Here is a 7,655-nt window from a genome sequence, read left to right as displayed (position 1 = left end):
CCCGCGGGCTCTGGCTGGTGGGCGGCTGGACGGTGCCGCCCGCGCTTCGGCCGTCCCTGCTTGGCCCCACCAGAAGGACTTCTGCCGCCGAAGGGTAGCCTTCTCAGATAAAAAAGCAACCAGGTGAGCGAAGACTCGCCGAAGCAAGGGTGCAGGGGCCGCCTACGCAAACGGGGTGGAAGCCAGAGCTGGGGGGAGGGAGCTGCCTGCTGCTGGGGTGGGGGGTGGGGGGTGGGGGGGGAGGCCGGGGGGCTCCGGCACCCCTCCTGCGACGCTGCAGGGCTGCAAGCCTGTTCTTGCTCGGGCTTGTCCTTCAGGCAAGCCGACGCTAGGTGTCACACAGAGGAGGGTTATTGCATGGGGTCCTCCGCTCCCTGCTTTGGAGGGGCTCTCAGGCCAGACGCGGCGGGGGCAGCGGCGGGGCTGGGGGAGCAGCCTGACAGTGAGCGATTTTCTTTCTGTTTTATTTTATTTTTATGCCTTTCAGCTGCAGCTACGGGTTAACTCATAATAGACCAGCAGCTATACAAATGTCTGCTACTGTAGCAAATAGAATCAATGCATTTCATAAGTCATCTGAAGGAGAGTATGCTGAGGGTCTTTTCAAGTGGGTAGACCACCATTTGCAGGTCAAGATAACTTAAAATTGTGTTTTAAGGCATTTGGGATTGTTGGTGGAAGTTGCTATAAAAATGCAAGCTCCTGCTGCAGTTACTGGCAACGTGGAAAATTCAAATGAACCCAAAGCTGCACTAGATGTTTCAGATAAATCACATACATTTTATGTACACAGAGAGCTGTCTGACTGAATTTTGGCTGTTCATCTTCCCTTTTCATTAATATCTTCAGTTCTCATGCCACATTAAGTAATGAATAGAATAGTGAAAAGTTTGGATTTGTATATCACTCTTGACAACTTTCTTTTTTCTGGCTGTAAAGATCAGTAGCTTTATTAGTTAAAGTATGAGCCCTAAACTTTCCAGAAATTATGTAAAGTTCTACAAATCATGTTTGAAATCCTTTTATTACTTAAGCTTTGATGACTGTTTTGGGCAGGGGAGCAACTATACGCCTCTTCTATTAAAATCACTACAGTTGTGTAAGTTGTCCTGAAGTTCATTTGCAGACTTTGGCTGCTTTTGTTACTGAGTAATCATTTTCAGTGGTTAATTGATGCCTGGGACGTGGAGTCCAAAAATTTACAATCACATGCTTTGTTGCTTTAATCATCAACAGAGAAAAATATATACTGTTCTGATAGCTGCCATTGCCTGCTAAATTTTTAAGTTTTTGAGAAAGGAATTCATGTGTGATAAGGAAGAATCTGATCCAACCAACATAGATTTGCTGGTAAAAGTGTGTTAACTTGAAAGTGTAAGGAAAAAACACCCCATGGTGTAGGCTCAGCAAGTCCTCTCCATCTGCAGGCTTCTAAAATCTTTCAGGTAGGTTCCTCTGGTGAGCTAAAGCCGCCTCACTTTCTTTTTCAAGCCTCTGCAGCAGCCTATGTACATCTTGCCATGCCACTGTCCCCACCCCAGGTCTGTGAATCAGTACATGAAAAATACAAGCTTACAGTATTTGTGGAAACAGTGGAGTCACCCCAGCAAGGGAAAAAAACACAGGTATTCTAGGCTGGTCTATGGTACGGGCACCCTTGTTGTGAGTATAATGTTTGAAGTCTGTGCTCTTTCAACCCCTGCTTGTATGATGGATGCTCCTGTCCTTCAGCCACCTGTGTGGCTTGTTGCTGGACTCACTCTGGTATTTCCTTGTCTATAGTAATATATAGATAAATTTATATGTATATATGCATATACAAAGTGTTTGTGTGTGTATGTCATTAAACAATAGTGTTCATTAAATGTCATATCCTACTGTTGGTATCCTCAAGACACTTGCTGGGCTAATCAGTTTCTTTTCCCTTCACAGGGCATATATTCTTTACAGAGATGTCAGAGAGTCAATGTTGTATATACGATACATATCTAACATTGAGTGGGTACTTGCTATAAGAAGAAAGAAGTTCAAACTGAAGTGTATCCAGAATTTAAATTTTTTTCTTGTAGAACTGCAAAGGTCAGATGCAGATTAAGTAGGACTGGGAAGAATATTTGTTCCTACACAAATACTCCTAGATCAGAGAGAATGCGATTTTACAATGTTTAATATGGGCACGTGGTTTCAAATAGATTTACAATGTCTCAGCAAGTGACAAGTGCAAGAACCAAAGTATGAAAGAACAACCTGCTGAGCTGTATCACTGGCAGCAGTACCTGCGGTACAGGATTACGTGACTGAACATTGCAAAGGTTATTCATAAGTTACTATGCGATGTGAAAGAGCCAGGCAGTAATGACTTTTGCCCAAGTGCCCTGCCAAACTGTTTATATGTCAAGTAATATCAGCCTTTTCATCCAATAAACAATTCACGGCAGTGTTTGATGATACTAGCACCTGGGAACTGGACAATGTATGGAGTAAAATAAGGCTGTCAGCGTGAAAGGGCAGTCTTAGAGTCCAGGGCAGATCAATGGAAGCAGAAACAGCTTTCCATTTGGTTTATTACTAAGTGATCTTTTTTGGAAGCACTAATTTTGTAAAGCTATGCTTCAGTAATTGCCTTCTTCCATGATCAGCCAAGATTTGGGGTGTTTTGAGTAACCTGCAAATTATTGAGTTTTTTTAGTTAATTCAGTGACATTTTGAATGGGGTTGATTCATGTAGTCATAAAGCAATGAAACAAGCCCTATACAACCAGTGTTTAAAGGTTATTTTAATGTGACCTTGGAGTTAACAGTCTATCTAGCTGCTAATGACTCCCTGAAGGATTTAGAGTTAGCTCCTCACCTAGACACCGATTTTAGTCCTCAGCCCAGAAGAGACGATCCCCAGAAGCAGCACAGAGTGCCAACGGGGCTCCTCCTGCCGAAGCCAGGGGTGAGCATCTCCCTTCATTGTACGAAACTTTCCACAAAGCCATTGGCAACGAAACCGCAACGCGGTGGCCCTGGGCTCGCGTACTGAAGGCGAATGCCAACCAGATGGAGGTTATTTTCTCTTGTGCTTCCAACAAGAATCCGGCCTCGAATCAAGTACAGTCACAGTGTGATGGACCATTGCTGAGTTAGAAGAGAAACACTCTTTTCATAAGCTGTTGACAGCTGGCCAGTACTCTGACTTGTTTTGCATGTTTATGTTTGTGCCCTGTCAGCTGCTTTCATATGGGATCACTTGAGGATCAGGTTGTAACTCTATCACGCAGCAAATGTAACTCTTAGTGTGAGTAACTGCTTGGTTGTGCTTTGTTTTTTCCATGTTATGCTGAAGAAATAAAAGACATCTGGTCTTTTCTTTTTTTCTTGTTTTCCTTTTTCCTTTAGATCTAGAATTTTTTAAAAAAAAAATCCTAAAAGTTCTTGTTGGTTAACTCTCTGGTCACATGCTTAAAAACCCATCTGAGCTTGGATGCAACCCACTATTGACTGGTAATAAAATATTGCCCAATATTATGAACAAAATAATTTTTTTATTTTCCCTCTTCTCCAGAGTTATGCTTCAAATTTTTTCTTGACATTGGACTATTCATCATTTTTCTAAGACATTTTGTTTTTCAGAAGGCATATTTTTGCTTTACTGTTCTCTTCATGTCTTCTTTTTGCAATCCCCCAGCCTTGCCCCAGACTTATCTTAAAACCTTGATACCGACATTTTTGTTAGTATGGAAGTAAATTGGCCAAGTTGAAAACAAACCCTGATTTTAGAAATAGTGCAATATTTTGCCCAAATAAAGTGGCATGCAGGCAGCTTGGAGCAAAAGCTATACACAATGGTATCTGCACAGTTTCTTCTGTCAGTGATACAGACCTCTGCAACTTTCGCATGGGTTCTTATTTCTTCTAAAAACATATGCCTCCAGAGTCACTCTGCAAAACAAAAGCAGTGCTCGTATATAACTCAAAGTATTTCCATGGAAGGTGATGTTTTAGTCTACTTTTTGTTGTTTTTTCAGCAAGAAGCTAAACAGTGGAGATTCCATAGAGACCTGCCTGAAGACCCAAGCATGCTCTAAATTAAGAGCCATGGTATCACACGTGGGGAGGAACAACAGACCTAAGTGTAGCCTGGTTATACCACATTAGAGAGAGTTTATAATGGCTACAGCAGTTGTAGCAAGTAACATTAAACACACAAAAAGAACGCTGAGCAATAGTATTCAATACTTATTCTACACCCGTTGTCCGTCTCTTTCCCTAAACACCCTTTAAGGTCCATGGAATTTTTCCAAGTACACAGTACAGGGATCCTTTTTGTGAGCCGGTGCAGTCCAGTGACACAACACAGTCAAGCCTTGCTGTGTATGGTTAGGGTCAGCATGCAAAGTGGGATCAGAGGATGGTTTGCTGTATAAGTATTCTTCCCTTAATATGCTGGCTGCTGTGAGAATTGGCTTTTTGTTGTTTTAACTTCCAAGAGCACCAAAGTCGTAAGTCTGTGCAGCATTTCCAGAGCGCGGCCTCCTCAGTATCTCCACTCATAACTTGTCAAATAGTGTCAAAGAACAGGAAATGTAGAGTTATTTGCATATCTTCCGCAAGAGGAATGTCTTTGATGCAATCCAAGTCAGCTTTCCACCTACTTTTCAATGACCAAATAATGCGAAGGGTTGGAATAGTGCTAAAGATCAAACCCAAAATCTGGACGGGACAAATGCACCAGTCGTCCACAAACAAAGATTACTTTTGCTAGTTATAATCTCCTCCAGAGTAAAATTTGTTTATCTAAACTTTGTTTACTGTGAAAAGTCTGGAAGCTAATTTTATTAGATTTTGGGTTTTTTTGGTAATTTGATTAATACAAGCTCAGTTTCTTTTTCAGTCATGGAGTTAGTGAGTGAAACAGTTAACTTCAGTAGGGTTCAAATAGTAAAGAAGTGCATTTACTTTATATTTATTCAAAACTGGGCATTAAACAAAATGTACTAATTACTGTACAAGTACATGTAAAACAAAGCCCAAGTAATAAAGAGTATTAAATATTTTTTTATGAAAAAATGGAGGCAGGGAGTGGTAGTGGGAAGATCCTGGCAGTGCTCTGGTGTGCTTCTCTCCCCAGCCAGAGCCCCGCTCCTCCACAGGCCTGGCATTTGATCTCCGTGTTGAAAATAACAGCTTTCACCATCAATTAGGAGAGATCTGTACAAGCCTTCAGTGCTTTCATTTCCAAGACCTCTTGGGGGTCGCCCTGGAAAACTCCAGCTGCCCTGGAAGGCAAAAAGTGTGACCCCCTTGACATAAATTTGACCTCCCCCAGGACATCTCAATAAGAGCATATTTCTTCTTAGTCTCTGCAGATTTCCTTGCAGGGCAGCTGCTCACTTGTGCACAGACACTTGGAGGCAGTGGTCTCACAACCTTTTGCCTCAATGTCAAAAACAGGGTCCGGGGTCTAGAGCAAGCAATGCCACCATCACTTAGTTACTAGTGCCGTACTCTTTGAGCAGCCCCATTTAAATCGGCAAGCCTTCCCTTTCCAAAAGGAGTCACTCAGTTGCAACAGAAGTATGTGCTCCTCTGGTGTTTTATGACTTGCTTTCCCCAGGATTCGGTGAGCCCTTGAGATTTCAGCATCATGGCATGACCGTAGCAGAAGGGCTATGGACCACAGCTATTTCAAGTCCCATTTAACGGTAAAGGAAGTACAATTTGAAACACACTGACTGTTCAAAAGGATGAATGAGCAGACTGGCCAATTAAAGGTAATCCGCATTACTGCGCTGCAGTGCTGTATTGCAGCGGAGGGTAGCTGTGGCGGTGCGTGACGGAGGCTGGGCAGCAAAGGAGGCCTGCAAGTGTTGGACAAAGTGCTAAACCGTGAGACAAGAATTTGGATAAGACACTTTCATGACTTCGATGACCACAGCTGTGAACTCCAGCTGAAACGCAGACAAAACTTGCTGATTTCTTGGCGAGAGGCAGTAAGAAGCAGGGCTGTCTTTTCAAAAGATGTCTGGCAGTTTATCTCGAGATGTCCAGTCAATGCGACTAAATCAACATTTAAGACGAAGGGGTTAGTGATCTCTCTTTTCTCTCCTCTGCGGGCCCTAAGTCCCCTCCTGTCTGATTTATGAGTTCCTGCTGGTTTCCAAATGGCCCCTGATTCTCACTCTGAAATCTGAGACCCAGAGGACCCTTCTAAAGTTTCTCTTTTGTGCTCAAGGGGAAAAAAATCAATTTCCAAGTTTTCTGATGGATGTTTTGTGCCTATCACCCTTCTATCCTGATATATTTTTGCAGAGGAGAGTGGCTATGGATTATTACATATCAGCTATCTCCTCTAGTAGGCATCATTTGGGATAACCTATTGTGTTGCTCTTTAGTCAGATAATAGGGTTTATGCTTAACCTGTTGTGGGTGTTTTGTGACTCCTGCAACTGTAGTGTCTCTGTGCCTGGTAACAGTCCAGATGAGGCAGGGGAAAATTATTTTCATTTTACGTGTGACACACAGAGAAGCTACAGAAATGAGTTGTATAAAATGACACAGGGGATTTTGTGCTGCATAAAATGTTTGAATCGAGCCTGTACAAAACTGAAGCATCCTAACCGCCTACACTAACCTCTTTTCTTCACCTTAGCAGAGACCTCATTGCAAGGGGGAAGAAGACTTACTGATTGAGTGGCAGGCAGTCACAAAAATCAATCCCAAGTGAAGTGTTCATTGGATGGCTTCCAATGAAATTTATTGCTTGACATCTTCCTGACAGGTTTCTTGAGAGTGTTCAAAGCTTCAGAGGAATTGATGGCATTTGAAATTTTACAGCAGGAAGTATTAGTTGTTCGTGTTTTCGTCTTTTTTTTTTTTTTTTTTGTGTGTGTGTGTGTGTGTTTTTTTTTTAATAGAATGGTCCTTATTATGTCTTCTGTTACCTTGGTGCTGATCAAAGTACACTACTGTGACCTAACATGGAAATCTTTGGCTGCTGTTACATAGTGAGCAATGGCACTTTATGTTTTTGGCAGGAGGGGTGTGGATGCTGTGGCGGTACCATATGAGAGTATGCACTGTGTTTGAGACATCCCTCAACTTCCCAGTGAGGTCCTTTTCTTGAGTTTTGGAAGAGGTGTTTCAAGTCCCAGTATAAGGCAGGACAAAGAAAATAACCTTTCAGTAAAAGCCATGTGATGCTGGGGAACTTTGTGAAAAGCCTTTCTGAATCTCTGTGTCTTCCTTTTGGGAGAGGTGAGCTGGCTGGCTAGGACTGGGCCTAGAGTTCCTTCAGACCCATGGCCATAAAACAGCAAAGAATCTTGGAACTGTGTAGCTTTTAGAAAGTGTTTAGTTATATGTCATTACATCTTGAGGATATTTGTAAGGCAGCAACCTTACTTGAGACTCTGAGGCAAATCGTGACTCCTAAAGAGTTTAAAAGGTTTATTCAAAAAAACCAGCTTGTTGCTGCCCATCAAGACAAACTTTGGAGATGTGATGGGAACCTGATAGCTGGTGTCCCTTGCCCTCTGTTGCACACCAGTAACTCTGGCCAGACTAGTTGGACATATCCATTTTGGTGCTTGTGAGTATGAAAGAAATAGTGGCTGAAACCTGAAAGGGTGACTGAAAATAGATTTGTTTAAAGCAAATATCACATTCTA

The 7,655-nt window shown here is 42.4% G+C and overlaps 1 long non-coding RNA gene across 1 annotated transcript; it reads left to right on the top strand.

Moving 5' to 3' along the window:
• On the top strand, nt 1–3,352 carry LOC142050134 (uncharacterized). The gene is made up of 3 exons (XR_012657929.1): nt 1–123; nt 488–629; nt 1,933–3,352. It is a non-coding gene; the product is annotated as an uncharacterized LOC142050134 (long non-coding RNA).
• The last annotated feature ends 4,303 nt before the right edge of the window (nt 3,353–7,655 follow it).

The sequence above is a fragment of the Phalacrocorax aristotelis genome, chromosome Z, assembly GCF_949628215.1.
Source record: "Phalacrocorax aristotelis chromosome Z, bGulAri2.1, whole genome shotgun sequence".
Lineage (NCBI taxonomy): Eukaryota > Metazoa > Chordata > Aves > Suliformes > Phalacrocoracidae > Phalacrocorax > Phalacrocorax aristotelis.
Note: the sequence above shows the minus strand (reverse complement) of the source record. Positions and strands in the feature narration are given on the sequence as shown.